This window comes from Myzus persicae, unplaced genomic scaffold (assembly GCF_001856785.1).
Source record: "Myzus persicae strain clone G006 unplaced genomic scaffold, MPER_G0061.0, whole genome shotgun sequence".
NCBI classification, from domain to species: domain Eukaryota; kingdom Metazoa; phylum Arthropoda; class Insecta; order Hemiptera; family Aphididae; genus Myzus; species Myzus persicae.
In genome coordinates, this window is record NW_019103925.1 from 31,509 (window position 1) to 52,593 (window position 21,085).

Genomic DNA, 21,085 nt, shown 5'->3' on the forward strand with positions numbered 1-21,085 from the left:
CGCCTGTACCGATTTTCATGAAATGTTGTGTACATATTCAGTAGATCTCATCGAGTGATGTAAACTATTTTCATAACCCTAGGTGTAAAGGGTGGCTCATCACAAATGTTTTTTAATATTTAACTTGTAAATTGTATACCTGCATATAGACGGCGGCCCCCGGGTTTCCACCTATCTGCAACCTTTATCGGCGTATAGATATAATTTTTTTACTGCTTTTTTATCGCATTTAACGTATTCATCAGAAACGACTGGACCTTTGAATATTGGCCGGTCTAACACAACAAGCTTTTTCTCTCGTATGTAAGAAAGGTTAATAATCACATATATATGTGAAAGGTTGGTAAAATAATTATATTATTAGTATACTGTTTTCCAGCATTAAGTACTTAAATTGGATCGATTTGTGTTTTGTACAATGCCAGCAAGACGCAAAGGGTTCGATTTGGCCCGTCGAACGACTAAAAGTACAACCATTCGAGATAAAAGAGCACATAAAAAAAACGAACAAATCTAACAGGATAACAAAAACATGAGTGTAAACAGGGTGCGATTGCGGGAGGCACAAGCTGAACAAAATAAATAAAAAAAAGATTTGAAGCGCGCAAATTCGTAGTTGACACACGCAGAGCAAATGACCGACAACGCCAACAAGTATATCGAGCATTTACATCCAATTCATTCGAGTATTCGAGTATAGGGCCGATATTAAACATTACTCTCATTAGTCGCCAAGTAGAAATTGGTGCTATGGACAAGGAATGTCCGCATTGTAATGCGCTTAAATTCAAAAATGAGCCTGCCGGTATATGTGTTCTAGTCAGGAAAAGTGCAACTACCGGAAATTGAAACACCACCTGAACCATTGAACAGTTTACTTATCAGTACGGATCCAAATTCTAACCTGTTCCTATGAAGTCAATTCGAACATTAAATTCATGTTTTCAAATAACATCGTTAGGGGCAACAAAAATAGTTTGAAATAATGATGCAAATGGTCAACAATTTAATTCAACATTCAAAATCAAAGGCCAAGTTTATCACAAAGTGATACCAAAATATTTATTAGAAATAATTTATACGGCAAAACAACGTTTGCTGAGTTATTATATAAATTATAAACATAAGCATCTATTGACCAATGTGAAGCATACTTATAATACCAGATATAAATGAGACATAAATATTGTGCCAAGTATAGTAACACAACTTTTGGTTCGCAATGTAGGTACATTAACCGTAAACTTCAAAGTTCAAACACAATAAAGAGGGTAAAATATAATTTGAATGAAAAATAAACATTAAGGAGACTTAACTTCTCATAACTATTAACTAGTGAATGATAATGAATAATGATGAACAATAATAAAAAAATATACATTATAATAATTTGTATAATAACGAAGCAGGCGAGGCGGCGGCTATTATCTTATATGGATTAACCATAAATTCGTAAAGATACAAATTACAGAATGACTAATTATTATACAGGATCTCAATTTTTAACAGTGAATACCAGAATACCAATCTACACTTTATTTCAAAACTCTGATCTGGGGTTTTGCTATTGAATATAAGGATGAGAAAATAATGGCATTATAAAATGATAAGATTCCATCGATTGTTAAATCGGTCAGATGAGTTTTTCAATTTTAGTAATAACCTATATTAGTATATCAGTATATTATAATAATCCTACTATAGTTATTATTAAACCTGTACCTCCGAATTATTTTTAATGTTTTAAAATTCTAAATCGTAAGTTCGTAAATGAACGAGGTATTGTGTTTTACTGTTTTATCTGACGCAAGCTCCGCCCGGACACGGCTGTTTTCCGAGCTACATATTCCTTATGAATTGAGACGAGAATAGCATCTGACACAAGGTGTTCACTATTCATCTGCAACCGATTGAATGTTAGTATTCCCGGGTTGACAGTCCTAATCCAAATACCTCTATTTGACGACTATGTTCAAGATATCTCTCCCTGATAATCAAACCAACGATCCAAACTGAAAAAGAACTCTCCTGCTTCAGGACATGGTCTACCGGAACGAATTAATAAGGATGATCGACCTGGTGCTGACTACCACAGAGCAAGGCAGGTAAAAACATCAAGCTCTGCAGAAAACTCGTTTTAATATAAGTCGGGAAGTTTGGCGAGCTCTATCGAAAAACAGGGCAGAACAGAGATCACTTAGAGCGAGTCTATCGAAGGTGCCACCGATCACGGCTATGCCAACCCCTCTTGCCTCCATGGTACCAACTGACAACTATCAAAGGCGGAACAACGATCGCAGCAGATGAAGGACAAGATTCCAGGTTTGCTGGTACACCATACAAAGCCGCGAAAAGGATAGGACTATGGAAAAAGAAACTAGGTCTTACCCGCTATGTTTTTATTAACAACTGCAACGGTGTGGTAGTCCCTCCCGAGTGGTATTTCAACTGTAAAACACTGAGTGTTAAACTGTCACGGTCGCTTGAAGTGGGCCCATGTATGCGTAACATACGCATTATAACTTATTATCATTTAATATACGATGGTGGAAGTATTCGAGGGAAACTAGTTCCCACGGTGCCGTCAGTTCAAATAGGAAAACAAATATGTTAGGTACCTACCAATCCGTTTTTTAAGATGGTCATAAATAATAATGTAATTTAGATAGGTAACGAATTCATAGATTTTTTGAACATATCTATAGAAAAAAGGTACCTTTTATTGGAGTTAGGCAATGATAGAATCTACATAGTAATATCTACATACCAGAATACAATTAAAAGTTTATGATTCTAAGTATCATATATTCATATAATTGATATAAGACAAATCCAGTTTATAACATTTATAATATGTTATATAAATCGATAAATGTTCTAAAAAATGTAAGATTTTTTATTATCTCAGAACAAAATAACTGCAGTATATTTTATAAATAATAGCCTAATACTTTTAAATTTGAACAATTCTGCACATTGGTGTAGTGCGTTTACTTTATTCGTGTACATAAATGTTTAGCTCTTTCTTAGAAATTCAAAGATTTTTTTAGAGTCTAATTTCTAAAATTTGTGATCAATATCTAGTCTATAACGAAGTGCAATAATTACTTGTTATGTAAAATATTTAGAGCGTTTCTTATTATGACTGCAAAATAAACAAACATAAAATAGTTGTAACTTGTAACACATAATAACTTATATCAACACTTATTTTTGTATGAAATCATTGTTTATTTTTAGGTCATAAATAATAATAATTGTGATTTTGATTATAATGTCTATAATATTTTATGTTATAGGTACTTTATAACAAACACAAATATTTTCTATATTCTTTATACATTTTGTTTAAACGATTGTTGTAAGCCTGCATGCATTCAGTCATTCAAAGTTAATATTTCAAAAGAATTATAGTATCATATTCGACGAGTTTCCAATTTTTTATTTATGGGTGCCCAACAAACATTTTATTTTGAATATCATTCGAGTACCTCTATGTGTTCGCCCACGATGTTTTTTGAGTCTAGAAACCGTGAATCAAAAAATGTATTATTAATAATAAAATAGAAAAAAATAGAAAAAAAGAATAGCAGCCAAGGAAAAAATATATATAATACAATACATATATAGGTAGCGATGGCTTTCAGCTGGTGCATCAAATTGGTTGTTACGAATTGTTACGTGGACCGGATCCGTTCTGGTTAGGTATATATTATATTGTATCGTGTTCCTATGTTATAGTCTATATGTATATAGGTATACGTATAAGCCCGCGTACTGCGATAGTTCCCTCTCACTGCAGCAGTATATTGACATCGCTGTAGCAGGAAAACCCCCTTACTTAAGATTAATGGTTCGGCTACCACGGAGGGCCAGGTACGATGTGTTATTTTTTTTTCGTTCCGTTCGTTTTTGAAGCAACCGTATACACGATTACCCAAATGTACGATACGGACAAAAAATAAATAAAAAAAAAACCATTCTCTTGGTGTGTCGGGGACCAAGTACGCCGGGCCCATTTAAGTTTTTGACGGCTATTGTCGAATCGGTCGACAAAAACTTCGATTAACCTGACATATGACGTTGGCATATAATATACGTATATACACGCACATGCGTTGAAACATATTGTGTATAGGTGACTATATACCTACCAGCAATTTCAAAGACGTGCTACAAAAAGACGCGCTTTATAGACCTGAAATGAGTGATTGATTCGAGACGCGTGTATGCATTTTCGTAATAATTAATCACGATAGACAATGTAATATTATTATATACGTTTTAGCCGTATACTTTGGGGAAATTATACTTGCATATTAAATATTAAAAACTGGATAAATGTATTTGTTTAGTATTTTCTATAAAATGTAACACTGTATTGAAAATCCCGGTCGCAAATATATGTAGCCATCTAGGTATAATAGTACCGAAAATATTAATTGATGTAGAAAGGTAGGTACTTGCTATTGAATTGTTCAGCAGTTATGCATATCCACCACGGATATTATACAATACTTAATTATTAATAAGTAATAAGATTGATACTAATTTGGCTGCTCATTGCTCAATCTATTTTGTTAACTACATATAGTGAGCATCTTTTTAATTGTTTACTGTGGCCATCCCCCCCCCAGCAGTTTTTTATACTTTTCCTTAGTTCATATTTATTTTTAATCATATAATATGTTAAATATTCGTTTTGGTATTTAGGATGATTTTAGATATAACTTACCAACTTATCAACTTAATAAAAATGGTTCACAGCTAGGCCGCTTACTGTATGAAACAGTAAAATCTTTCAGTGATCGGATTTTATTCTTAGAATCTAAACTCCGGACACAGGTTTCTATCAAACACGATCACGTAATACGATTCATCACGGTTCACATTTTATCACGTAGGAAATTATATTATATTATACTACAAGCGAAGACGAAAAATATTATGTATTAATAAATTATAACGTAACTGTAGATTCTTGATATGTTGAACTCAAGAGGAACAAAAAGCAATTTATTAGGTACCTAAAAGTACCACGAGTGCTAGTCTCATGTATTATTGAAAAATAGTTAAATACAGTGTTATTTATTTTGACTAAGAAACTATTTTTTTTTAATAAGTTCCAGCCATAGATAAATTATTGTAAGAGTTTGATGAGTAATAGTTGTATGAATGTATAAATTATCTATATACCTACCTAAATAAGTGATGTAAATAATTGTAATAATACTAACAATATCTGCAAGGTGCTATAATTTTTAAGTATCAAATGTAAATATCTATCCGTGTCCCCTCCCAGAAAATGAATGACTGTAATAACTTTGTGTAAGCAAACCAAAAGGCCGTAACGAAACTACTTGAACAATCAAAATCACTAAAGTTATAATCAATAGGTACCCTCTTTTTTCAAACCGTATATGCAGCTATTGGGCGACTCACAGCCTCACACATGAATTTCGTATTGCCTCATGAAAATCCTTTGATAGTTAATTGGGAAATCAAAAGCTCTAATTTGTGCATTTTTTAAAATCTGCATCCACTATGCCATCGTCTAAAAAATATTTCGAAAAACCTTAAACATTTGTTTTTATTTTTTAAAAGTTCGAAAATACCTATTTTGTAGAATGGTTAATTTATAATATGGGGAAAAAAACTATTTTGAAATCAATTGAATTTCAAATGAATAAAATCAACGTCTATTTTCAAAAACAGAGCATAATGTTGTAAAGTTATATTATGGTTTTCACACTTTGATAACTAATGCAGTAATGATAATACAAAAGGTATTAAAAGATATACTACTATTTGAAATTATATGTAATATTTTTAGTTGTTTTATAATGTTCAATATATCCTCCATGCTCAAGTCAGTTTTATTGGCCCATGATCTTTGAAGCGAAATTAGAGTTTTAATTGAAATATAAGCTAGATATTCCCAGCGACACCTTAATTTCGTTACAAAGATCATGGACCTAAAAAATTGACTTGTGCATAACAGTTCATGGTGGATATATTGGATAATATTATAATTTATAAAACAAGACAAGAAATATTACGTACAATGTATAATACATACATCAGCGAGTAATAAGTTGTTTATTACTTATTAAATTAGCATTACTGCTGTCCGCATTAGTTACCTATCAAAGTGTAAAAACCATACAAATTTACAATATTATGTTGTATTTTTAGAAATAGAAGTTTTCTTCATTCATTCAAAATTTAATTGATTTAAAAACTGTTTTATGCTCCAAATCATAAATAAATAGCACTACAAAAGGCTATTGTTAAATTTTTTAAAGAGTTTAAATTGAAAAAAAAATATTTAAGCGTTTTTAATTATTTTTAGACCATAGTAAAAGGAAGCCTATTAGTTATATATTACATTAAAAAAATGCACTTCAATATCTGCACTACATTTCGGATTAGAGTTGCTGATTTTAAAATTAATTAACAAAGGTTGATACAACATAAATGGTTGCCATTGGTTACAGATTAATAATTATTTATTATAATATAATAAAATTATTATTGAAAATATTTTTCCACTTTTTCTACACAACATTTGACTTATTTCACGTGTAAGGCATTATTAGATGTGAAGTGCTATAATAGCGCTACATAATAAAAATTTACATTGAATGTACTAACTGTCTGGCAATTTTTTTTTTAGATTTATTTTAAGAGGAGTCTTCTTAAAGAACACCACCCGGGCATTTGTTGTCTCTTCCTTACAAACGTACAACATGGCCAAGGCCGTAGCCAGGGGGGGTTAAGGTTCAGATCCCCCCCCCGAAATTTTTTTTGAAATAATATTGAATAGTTTTAAATGCCTATTATATTTGATACTTGTCACTGTGATTACAACACATAAAAAAATAAAATGGTTTAACGGTATATTTTAAATTTATATTGTGGTAGATAAGTTTTACTTTCATAATAGTACATTTTACTCTATAATTTCTAAAAGGAGAGTGAATTTACTTCTTATAAAATGTAAAGCAAAAATATTATCTAGGGTATCTCTGAGGATTTGATTGATATTATTATTATTTATTAGTAAGTTGTAACAATTTTTGTACATTTTAAAATGATCATAACTTACTTAAAAATAATAATATCAATAAAATCCTCAGAGATGCCCTAGATAATATTCTTGCTTTTAGATTTTATAAGAGGTAAATTTGTTCTAATTTTATAAATTACAGGGCAAAATGTATTATTGTGAACTTAAAATTTGGCATGTTGTACGTTGGTAAGACGGAGACAACAATAATGCCTGTCTCCTTTAATACAATATTGCAACATAAAATTGTCTTTAAAAATATACTTAACTTATCCATTAGACAAAACCGGAGCTCAACTATTACAGTCTGGTTTATTAAATCATAATTTGTATAACAATAGGCCAATATAGATATGTTAAACTCAAAGTATTAACCAAGCCAAATATTTTGAATAGTTTTTACAATGCAAGCTGCACTTAAAAATTGGTCAAAAAAAATTGTATACACATTTTTTGATTGTATTCATAAATCGCATTATTCATCACGAACACAACCAGTACTTACAATTAAATGTATTATTATTTATTATTTAAATTACAAAAAATCTAATAATTAAATCTTTTTTGATATTTGACATTCCTATTTCCTGACACTAACTTTTCTACTTCGAGAGAAAATTGATATTTTTATAACTTATTGGTAATCTAACATAGTTTTTATGAAATTAAAATTGTGTAATTTTTTTTTTATTAATTTTTTTACATTTAATATTAGTAGCCATGAGCCATAAAAAAATAGCAGCAGGCCGCGTGTTGACATGCCTGTTGTATATCACTATATATACAGTGTATCATCATTATTAATTACCATGTATACAAGTGTAAATTATCATTTTTTTTTATAGAGTATAAAGCTTAGACATTTTATTATTTAGTTACCTATAATACTAGAGACAGCCGTGAACAGTGGCTTAGCCAGGATTTTGGGAAGGAGGGGAGGGGGCTTACATATAAATTAAACTAAGATTTTTATAGTTTTCGTATTAAACTAATATAAATACTACATTTTATAGAAAAAAATGAAAGAAAATGAAAATTGAAAATGTCCGTCAACAGCTTAAAATGAGTCAACATATTTTGAAAAATGTATCGTGTATTTTTTTTTCTATTATTATTAAAGAAATCAAAAACAAAACATATTTTATGCAATAACATTAAATTGAACAAGAATTGATTAACCTACCTCATGTAAGCTTATGCAGCTTGTGTTGGAGATAGGGAGTTATGATTATTGCTAAATATAATAAAAAATAATATAGTCTAAATATATAAGATTTTTAAGATTTAAAACTACAAACTAAACAAACTAAACAAATCTAAAAACTTAAATTTAAGAATACAGAAAATACTCATAAAAGACAAAAAAAAAAGTTTTATTTTATATAGAACAACATTATCGATAAATAAATAAATAAAATAAATTAAGATAAATTAAATGATGTGTTATAGGTACCTACTGCCGGTACAACAGATAATTGAAACAAACTGGTTTATATTACCGCAAATCTTTATCTAATTCTAAGAATAGATGTTCATATATCAAGCCTTTAATATTTACAATTTCGCCCCGAAGTATTTTTTTTAAAATTCATAATTCATTAAGTGTATAAATTGATAAAATAAAAATATGGTGTAATTCTGATTCCAAATAAAGCAATTTACTTTTGCTTTTTTTTGTGTAAATGCTTTTTTAATATCATAACACTAAATTATTTGTATACATTTAAGCAAGTCATTGACAAAATATACAAATATTGTCTTAGATGCAGAAAATAAATTAAATGAAGAGAGTTAGTGGAGATGTGGCAACTGCAATACCGGGTAAACTAAATCGTATTCTTTTGAAAAACAAAGGCTAGAAACAATTACTAGACATTAATAATATAGTGTGTGGTGTTTTATCAAATGCAATTAATTATCATTGGTTTGATTTAAATGAAACATCTTACATGAAGTATGCACCGATCACTTCAGTGGATGTAGATCTTCGTTTATGCATAAAAACATTTTTTCAGACAATGGAGTCAGTTTCACTACTCCAAATCTTGCAAAATATATGGTATAGTTCAAGAATTAACTTTTAATTTAAATTAATTATTCAATTTTTTTATTCACTTTAATAACTATTTCATGTTGACTTTTAGTAATGCTTTTTTTGCTTTTTTAAAAAATAAATATGCCAATAAATCCAAGCCTTACTTATAATATATCTAATTTGTTCTTCATAAAAATTATATCAACCTACTGTGATAGTAATACGCTTATTAGGTGCATATTATAAAAAACATTTACTAATACCATTGATTATACATTTATACATAATAATTAATCATAGAAAATGTAATATAAATACAGACAGTTTTCGTTTAGAATAATTTATCAATTATCATATAATTCAAATTGAACATAATATTCATTAGAGTTACTCAATTTTGTTGTAAGCTCAACACCTGCAGAGCGAGTTAACGGGATGTCAAAAACATCAGACATTATGTTTTAAAATAAATAATAATGTAATGTTATTGTATGTATCAGTGTTATTAACTATAGGTAATATGTTAATTTACCAAAGTACCATACATTGATATATTTATGACAATGTGATAGCAGTGTTGAATACAGAGACAAAGTTATTTTCAAAGATGAGAGGAGAAAGGAATTTAAAAAAAATACATATAATAGACATACATAGATATACATTAAGATATGAAAATATGAATTTTATATTATTTCGTAATATTGCAAGATGATGAGTAATTACCGATGAGTATAATTATATGAAAGATTCAAAATTATCAAACAAATATTGAAATCCTAATTACATACTTAGCTGATTATTACTGACAAGTCATACGTTTTATTTTTTTGATTTAAAATAAAAGCTAAAAACATAAATTAAAAAAGGTTGACAAATGTACCTACAGTAGATGTCGCACGGGCCACTGTAATGGTTATGTAAAATTGGAATTTAATGGTGTAAAATCATTAGTAAGGAAAACAAATCTAAAGCAAGGATAGTCAGATTATATTTTTTTTTTTTTTTATAAGATATATACAATCTGTTCCTTTACAGTATAATAGTTACAGTATTTACATGAAAAACGTGATGTGAGGAGTCACCCAGTGGTTACACTACCCTTCCTTGAAAATTTTTTTTTTTAGTAAAAAAAAGTTTAAAGTTTAAAGCTTCTTTAATTACTAATTGAGAAGATCTCTACACAATTTCCTTCTGAGCCTCCTGGGAGGGTTCCCAGGAATTGTGAAGGTGGCCAGGTTTGAAATGAGTGGGTTGGTATGAGAAGGGAGTTTTGAGTGGAAACGCTTGTAAAAGAGCCTTTATTATAATAATATTTTTAAATTCCAAAAAATAACTAAATATTTTTTATCTCAGCTAAAACATATAATTTAGTTCAAAATTGAGCTTAAAATATTCATTAAAAAAAGCTATGTTTAAATAATTTTTAGAGTTTTTGAATACACTATGAAATTTTTATTTTTATACATTTTTAACTACAAAATACATTTTACATTTCGTGATTTTAATGACACTTCAACTTTAAATGCTTATAACAAAAGTCGTTTTAATCCATCTTTAAATTTTTTGCTTATTTTAGACTTCTGAGGAATCTTGTATTAGATTTACAAGTTTTTTTGACACAGCAAAAAAATGTTTTATTGACAATAGTTAAATAAAATCTTTTAATAATCGAAAATGTCATATAACTATAAATAGCTAAATAACAGTTAAAATATTTTGAAAATTGTATTATCTATGGAAATGTGTTACATAAACATTTTATAAAAGTATTCACAGTTATTTATTAGTTTTTGAGTAATATTAAAAAAAAACTTACCTACCTAACTAATTGATTATGTAAAAAACTGGGTTTCGGTGCAAATACCAGTTTTTCTTTAATTTAATTTTGTTTCTCTGTATGCTTTAGAAAACTTCTTTGAATTTTTCATTTTGATCTTTCAAAAATACCATTTAGGTTCACTTTCCCACCAGAAAATATGCTGAAGTAAACAATTGAGTTCTTATTTCGACTGCTTATCGTGTACACCAGGAATGTCAAACACACGGCCCCGGCTCTTTTTTTTAAGGCCCGCGGATAGCAACTATAATTAACAGTTAATTAACTGTGCAAAAACCACAAAAAACACACATCATTGTAAAATCAATGCATTCATTCCTCAGAATCTAAAATATAATGTAAATAAATTTGGTACCTAATATAAACATCAGTTTAACTACAATTTTGAAACAACCCACATCGATATCAAAATCATTACTTTTTTGAAATTCAAAGTTTTAATAGCATATATGCATCTGTATGCACCAAAGCATAAATTATAGGTAGGTATAATATAATAATAAAATCAGAAAATATCGCTACAAGTTGATTTTTCTAAATCGAATAATGAAAATTAATAATTATATTATTCAACATGTTTTAATTAATGTATATTATATTTTGTAGCATAACTTATAACTCGTAAGCCATAATCGTCATGGTTCTGTATAACACCTTATATTATATTATTAATTATTCAGTCAGCCTATATTTATATTGTAAGAATATTTTGAATTTATTTATTTATATTATTTTTTTTTTTTCTATTAGGTTGAACAAACGTTTGTCAAAAAACTTTTAATTTCTGTTTAAGGCAAGAGAACGTATGAGAAATATAGTATTCAATTTTCAAACCTTTGATATAAATAAGAACACAGGAGTTGATGTAGACAGAAAAAATCACTTTACTGTAAAATCAATACATTCATTACCTCGCTCAGAATCCAAAACCATTAGCTGGTAAGTACAAAAATGATTTTACTATACATTATTCAGAATTGGCTTTGCTTTCGGTATTACTATATACTTGCAGGCTTGTGATTTTCATTCACATTTTTATAAATGCTATTAGTGTATTTTTTTTCCTTTTATCCATCTTATAATGTTTGTTACTGCTTTTCATTACAAAAAATTAAAGGGAATTATGAATGTTAGGTAAAAGTTCAACGTAAAACAATGTTTTGTTCTGAATATGAAATGATAATTACCTAAATCCAATAGCTTAATAATTGTATACAGTTCTGTAACGTATTCATAACATAGTCATACATCGACGGTTAGATTACCTTAACTAGTTTATGGTTAATATTATACAGTATCTTTATTAATTATTTATAAAGTCACTAGCTCTAATTCAAAAATTTAAAATTCAGATATTCAAGTGAATTTTTTTTAATGTAATGTGTGACTAAAATAATTCCTTTTACCATGGTCTAATAAAAAAATTCACCAAACCCTCAAAATCTTTTTGATTTGTAAAATTCTAAAATAGCCTTTTTGTAGATTTATTTATTAATCGTATAGAGAAAACCACAATTTTAAATTGGTTGAATTTTAAATGAATGGAAACAACTTGTAATTTTAAAAATACAGCATAATATTAGTAAATTAAATTGTATTTTTTTCAGTGTTTCACACTTAAATTGTATGCAATATTTTTTATTTGTTTAATTATATTGTTCAGTATATTCACCATAAAGTGCTATGCATAACTGCATGAGTCAATTTTATACGCTCATGATTTTTGTAACAAAATTAACGTATCACTGGGAATATTTTGGACATTTTTTAATTATTTCTCTAATTTCGTTACAAAAATCATTGGCCCATAACTGGCTAGTTGCTAGTAGTGCATAGTATTATATTTTGGATAGATTGAACAATTATGTAAAACAAATAAAAAGTATTACATACAATTTCAACAAGAAGTTTGTTCTTTACTACCTATTAGATTAACATTAGTTATTAAAAAGTGGACAACTGAAAACCATATAATTTTGCTGTAATAATAATATGCTGTTCCTATTTTTCAAAATCTTATTTGCTTTCATTCATTCCATATTTAACCGATTTCAAAATTTTTTTTCTCCATATATGTATATATTATTAACCCTATATAATCACTATTTTAAAATGTAAAAAAAGTTTTTATTTGGTGATTAAACTGATTAAAGAATCACACTGTATAATATAATATATTTAACACATGAATATAATATAATATAATAGATAAAATTTGTAAAGTGGGTTATTTAAGGTCAGATGGCTATTCGTTGTAGCCTTGTTATTCGGATACTACATATAAATGAAAACTATTATAATTCTTCCATTGATACGTCGTCCAGCATAGAATAAACTTAAAAAGAATAAGGAAAAAAAAGAGAAACTCCATAGCGATAGCTGATGAGGAATGCCGAACGAAATATCGGCGTTCACGTTCACGTTGTTCTGGAATACACACGGGCAGACCGAGTAGTTAGGTACCTTTATATACTATAATATACAATATAGGTACATTAACCATGACACACCGTCATGACACCATAACTAATTTAAATTGGGTACCTATACATCTAATTTCCGTTGTTGCTGCATGGATATTGTTCAATCGACTGGTATCACGTTTAGTGTTCAATTATTATTTATTAGCTTATATCAAAATAAAATGCTCATGTGTGAGTAGGCATATTATACCTACCTATAGTATCATCATAATGTATAGTCTGGCGGACTGTAGACCAGGCTATAAAAGAGTCTTAAGAACATTCACAGTTCACACTAGTCCTATCCCACGCATACAGGGCCATTTCATATCAATTAAAAATATAGTTACATATTTATTTAAACTTTACTATATCCGAGAACTGCCTATTTTTTACACACGTAATAAAAAGTGCAACTTAGGTAGGTAGGTATAAATGTTTCTAAAAGTTCAATCATATATATTTGCACAATTTTCGATTATTAGTTACCTACCGTCCTACCTATATTATTAATTTCGGACGTTGGTTATTGCTATAATGATATTTGGTTCACGGTTTACCTTTCTATTAAAATCGGCATTTTTTTTTATTTATAATACCTAATATAGAATAACTGATTTAATGATAATTTACCAATATAGTTATAGTTTACATAGTTAACAATTAAAATAACTGTTTAATAGTGACAGCAGGCTTGAAAATGTAATTAAAGATTCATCATAAGCTTTTCTTCCAGCAACCTAAAAATATCATAAGTTCATAATACATTGTAAAAAACAATTTTTTTATAGACATTTCGTGTTCAAATTTCCACGAAATCGGATATTTTAGTAGGTATATGGAAAAAAACTATTTTGGTTATTTTGTTGTAATAAAAACAATAAAAATGAAAATTGAAAATTTACACTACTATACTAGCTGTACCTATACGCAGTACGCAATGTATTTTTAAGAATGATGAAAAAAAACAAAATTACTAAATAAATTCTACAATGGTATTCACAAATGACTACATTAAACAATATTACATGGAAAAAATTATAATAATAAATTGAGATTTGTTATTGACAAAAATCAGTTCAATCCATTGTAGTAAGGAGTATAATGTCTTATAGTAAAATAATTTACTTTAATAACAATTATATCATAAAATATATAAATGAATCAAAGCATCTTAAAAATTCATTGCGTACTGCGTAGGTATAGGTACAGCTAGTATAGAAGTGTAAAGTTTCAATTTTCATTTTTATTTTTTTTATTACGACAAAATAACCAAAATAGTTATTTTAAATATACCTAATAAAATATCCGATTTCGTAGAAATATATTTAATATTTGTAAAGTTATAGAGTGTTTCCAACAACCGATTACACACTGTGTTTAGTCATATTATAGGCTGACATACTGTCTCAGAACAGTTATTCGTATAGGCACAATGATTTTTATATCATTGAATACAAATTTAACACATCCGTTAAAACCGGCCCATCTAGACACCTATAGTCTATACTTTACACCAGATCAGTATCCAATTGCATACTTTTTTCATCTTTACGTAGGTACTTTTAATTTTGGAATCAGAAGCAGAATACTATAGTTATTTTATAATATGTATATATATATTTATTATTATTTACAAATACGCCGATATAACACCGGTTATTGGCGTTTCTGAAATAAATTTACATTTAAAAAAATGTTACATGTTTTTCGTGTGATACCTTTAAGACGTTCATTTAATTACAATAAGCTAGCTTATCTGCCTATCTACTAGCTATCTGCCTATCTACTAGCTAGTCCATGCGTTTATGTTTCTAACGTATTTGTTGATTAAAAATATCGAAAATTAAATAAATATTTTTTTTATTAACAATTTTAAAAAGTTAATTGTTTCCCATTTGGATTGTAGCTATACCTATGCACCTATATGTAGTGTATTAAAAGATAATGATTTTTTATACATATCTAGTACTCGCAAAGATTGCCTCCACAAATTAATTTTTTTTGTGTGTACGACACAATATTTTTTTATTATTTGAGCTATAAACATATATATTTTAAATTTCGATTCGTTTAATCACGGTTTACGCTGATAGCGTTCACTGCAGTGATTTCCGGTTGGACTGTCGAACTCAAAAGACTGGCTGCAGTTGATTGTTGCTAGAACGAAACATAATGTATAGTACTTCATGATTTTGTTAGGTAGGTATATAATGTGTATTATACTCTTGGGACTGTCATTATTGATATAATAGCTAGGTACGGTTACTAAACAAACAAAACAAAGTAGTTCAATAGTCGTCGTTTTAATTATGTCTTTTATAAACGAACAAATGCGTTGTGTAGAAGACCATGCAACAATTCCAAATTTATATATAGTAATAATCATATTAAAAATAAATCGCAGATTAAATCGTAATTCTTATACACGCGCTATTGCTTCATTTGTTCATCCGGTTTCCACTTTCGATAATGTCCGTCACGGCAATATTGAAGTCGATGCAATTTTTTTTAAATCTGGATTTACTTCAGAAAATTTGTCAGCAACTCTTTGTTGTCCTGAAATAATTAGGTTTTTACTTTTTAGATCGATATCGAAATATCCATATTATTTTTATTTTTTTTTATGTCTCTAAAAATATGTCTGGGTGACCCACAGGCCATAGTGTAAGTGTGTAGTAATATTGGTTCTTTTTATTATTTGTATCATATTGATGATAATTATTCGGCTCATTAGTAGGGCTCTGAATTTGTAGGAAAGTGCATTTTTTTTGGTGATTGTGAAACGTAGCTTTGTAAGTACATAATTTGAACTATGTAACTACGAATCCATTTATGCAACTTTTATTTTGCATTTTTTTTTTTTTTGACATTCTTAATTGTTTAGGTCGTTTTTGTTCATTTTTAGGTCATATTCTCCTTTTTCAGTTCATTTTTCAGATTTTTAATCAAATTACGTCAATTGACTGAAAAAATGTTTGAAAAAAAAATTTGTTTTTGTACACAGGCTGTATATAATAAGGTCGATAAAATAAGGAAATTGATAGATAACTACATTAGTTATTTGTAAGTTATTTATTTCTAAAGTTTTTAAAAAATGTTTCATGTGAATAGCATTCAGTATATAAAATTCAAATTCAATCAACATTTTTACTATTTTTTTTTTTTTATTAAATAAACACTTTTTACATTAGAACCATTTAGAACATTAGGTTCATTAGTGCATTAAATTCACAGCCCTACTCATTAGATTATTGATCAAAAAATCAGGAATTTTAACCATCAAATAATATTTTGGGTTATAACGAAAGCAAAAATGTGAAAACCACCGAAATTAGATTTAAAACCCGTTTTTTCAATATGTATAATCAAATTTTGGAAAATACCAATTATACTTTGTTTGATTTTATAATGTAAGTTACATATAATTTTACTATAATGAAATAGACGTGTTAAATTATAATTCAATGATAAATCATTGTTTACGAAGAATGATTTTGAGCTAATAATGATAGGCGAGTCAGAATGTTTTTCAAGGATAATAGTTTATTTTCAGTTTTTCCTTAATTCGGTACCTATAGGCAGAACTAATTTTTGCCAATAACAAATCGCATTTATATATATTCAAATATTTCATATAATATTACTATCTAGCTGTTGTTAATATCCACGTATGTACCATTGTACCTGCAACGTACCTTGGAACTGTATGAATTGCTTCAAAGTACCTATAGTACAATATCATGAACAAATATAAATATTTTGGAATGTCATCAAGTATAGTAAATAATAATAAAAAACGCGATGGTGGAAAGTTTCATGTCTCCAAATGTGTACTGGCTGAGAGGCTAATGCAAGTAATGCGCTATGTATATTCATGTATTTCAACCGATCGCATGGAGTTACATGGACGATCACATGTGACGTCGAACGACAATCCAGCTGACGTGTTGTAAATAGATTCAAAAAAATTAATTAAACAATAAATATGCTTACAAAATAAATGTACTCGCAGTAATAAAGTGGTTAGTGAATTAACTTTGATTATGCATTGAAACTAGAAAGTATGTAAATATTGTACAAATAGATACAATTTTGCATTTTTACAAAACATTTTTTAACCCGAATAAATTAGGAGATTCACAGCAATTTGTCTATGTTGTAAATAGTAAGACTATACATCTATAATAAGTTTGTAACCAATATGGGTACAGAGTTTTTCACCATGCATGCTCACCTCCTTTTTTCCTCAATAATGCAGTGTTATTAAAATCTAGATTTTAATATTCTTAATGAATATACATACTCAAAGACCATATTTTCACATTCTTGAGATTAGTTTGTATTTACTATATTATACGGAGTGTGCTATGAAGACACAGATTTCTGTTTTTTTAATGAGAACCACCCTTTTCTACTGTAAATTATTTGATGGATTATTTTTCTGATTATGTTGACTTATCAGAACTAAAATTCAAAATAGTTTCAATTGTAAGTATTATAATAATAATGTAATGCGCTTGCGCTTTCTGAGTGACATGAAATTTCAGAAATAAAAAAGAAGAACGATGATAATAATTATTATGATGGTAGTGAAACTACTATTTTCTCGTTCTGTTTTCCGAAAAATGTACATTATATATTTGTATAATAAAAAAATATATAAATAATATGGACAATGGGCAAGCTGATTTGAAACCAGCCGGTGAAATGGCGGTCTGACCAGCCTATCGCCGTGTAACCGGTACACTCATACACGATGTTGTTCTGCCCTCTTTTTTCCCTCTCACTGTTTAGGGGGACAGTCGGCCGATTGTATATAATAATAAAATATATGTCTACTGGAAGTATACGCAGCAGTGACCATATTATATTAACCCTCCTCCCCCGCTCTGTCCCACCTCCTGATATATCTATAATTATAACTATCATTATGTAATATTTTATATCTATAACTTGATATAATATTTTCAATAAACATGATTGTCGTGAGATGAGTAGGAAATCGTAGATTGACTAAGATGACTAACATAGTTCAACATTTTTTTGTGTATGCACAATAATTTATATTTGATATAAATATAACAGTTTCAGACTGCTGCGGGCCATAGGGATTAGGTATCACCTATAATATAATACCGAGATTCGTTGTTGTATATAAATAGGTATACTTTTGAAACTTTATCAAGTAGATATGATTGCTATTGCAAATATCAATTCTGAATTGTACTTAAATTTACCATGAATTTATTAAATATTTAAATGTATTATTTATCTATACACAAGCGGGTTTTAATACATTTTATTGTTTATACCTAAGGTTACATAGTTTCATATACGTTTTGATTACAAGAATAACAAAAAAAAAAAATAATTTAGCATAATATTCTATTCAAATTTTGATAAGTGCTCTTAAATTTTTTATTTTGATAAAATTTGTAGATTATTTTGTGTAGTTAAACACTTGTATAATGATCAATTTGTGTTGCTTAGGCTTGAAAATTTAATACAATAAATTTCATAAGTAGTTTATTCTGAAACCCAAATATCTGGACATTTTTGAAACACTATCGTATGTTTTTAGTTTTTTTATCGTTTTAAGTTAGTGATTAAGTTAGCATTTCAAAAATAGCGATTTTACTTATTTTTTTTGTAATTATGTAATTCAAAAATATTATTTGTGGCGACTAGAAACTTGAAACTTGTACGAATATTATTATATTTCAATACCTAAATATTGTTAACAATGATATTTTTAAGGTGTTCAGATTAATTTAAGATATTGCCGATTTATACCATGAACCTACGAACCTGTTTAGGTACTAAGTTCTTATACGGTTATTTGTTAATGAATCAAAAGTTCAGTACATTATAACATATGATAAAAATATACACTATTATATTACACAAAAATGAATTCGACCTTGTACTATAAATAATACTAAAATCAATTACTACACTAGCAATATATTATATATATTGTAGATGTGCACATAGTATAAACATGTGAATATATTTTACAATTATTTAATTCCGGGTACCAGAGTCCAATAAGTTGTACCTTAAATGTTGTAATACTTATCAAGCAAATAAAGTAACATACATTTGGCGTGGTTTAGTATGATATTTACAAAAACCTATTCATTATATCTACTAAATTTTATTAAACCTCTAAGGTTAATAATATACTTTATAATTTTGCAATTAAGAATAGATTCTGTGTTTTTGAGTTGTGTGGGTACTCGTGTGAACTATACAAGCTTAACTGTGGTTTATTAAATTATTATATTTAAATATTACACTACTATTATTTCTAATTATTAATAATAATGTTTCGATATTGAGTTACTACTTATTTGTACCTATCTACATATCATTCAAAATGAATTCAATGAAGAAATATGTGTACGTTTATTATAAGCACGTGATTTTTACCTGATGAACAAATTTGTACTGACATTAAAATACAACACGATTTGTGGTGGTGAATTTGAAAAGTTCTCAAAAATAGTATAAAACGATATTCAGAAGGAATTATTTAAAAACCATTTATTTGTGATGTAGGTAATAAAAAAAGAGTGACGAAGATTTAACTCAATACTCAAAAAAAATATTTTCTCTTTTCATGGATACATAGTATGAATTGCGATAAAATGTATGTGATATCGTAGAACTTGTCTGGTATTGGGGTAACTATTTAACAAAAATCTATAAAAAAAAATACATATATATATATATATATATAAATAACTACATAACCTATTAATGAAAGTAGAAATACTGACACACAACCCTTTATTATAATTGTATTATCTTCTTAATTGTAAATACATTAAAACTTAGTAGCATTTATGTCTAATATTATAGCTAAAATAAAGTACAAAGTTAAACACTGTATCTAATATTATCACCGTCACTGACTTATGATAGGTACTATCAATGTTATCTATTTTCCAAATGTCAAATATATGTAAATATGTAATTAATATCATAAATATTTAACAATAAGTTTATATGACAATGCCAGTACGAGTAACAAAATGTTATTAGTTGCAGTGTCAAGATATCGTCAAGGGGATTTAACTGTATAATGATAACCATAACTTGGTGTCTACCTATGTATAGTAAATATGATAGTGTGTATTGTTTTAGAATAGTAGATCACATTATAGAACAACTTAAAAAGATTGCATACCCACATTAATATATCAACCAAATTATGCTTATTATTGTTTTAAGGCTATTATATTAAGAGGACGTAATACTGGTATTTGTTGTCTCCGTCATACCAGTGCGTAATATAGCAAATTTACGCTCAGCAGAATACTTGTAGCTCCTTTAGTTTAAAAATTAGAGTGAATTGACCTATTTTGGAACTCGATGGTAAGAACATCATCTGTGTTTCTACGTTGGTTTTTTACGATAATTCAATTTTTTAGCAAGTTATATGTATATAATATACGTTAAATTAAAAATGGTCATAACTCACTTAAAAATTGAATTATCGCAAAAAACTAACGTAAAAACACAGATAATGTTCTTACCATCAAGTTTCATAATAGGTCGATTCACTCTAATTTTTAAACTAAAGGAGCTACAAGTGTTCTGCCGAGCGTAATTTTGCTATATTACGCATTGGTAAGACGGAGACAACAAATACTAGTGTTACGTCCTCTTAA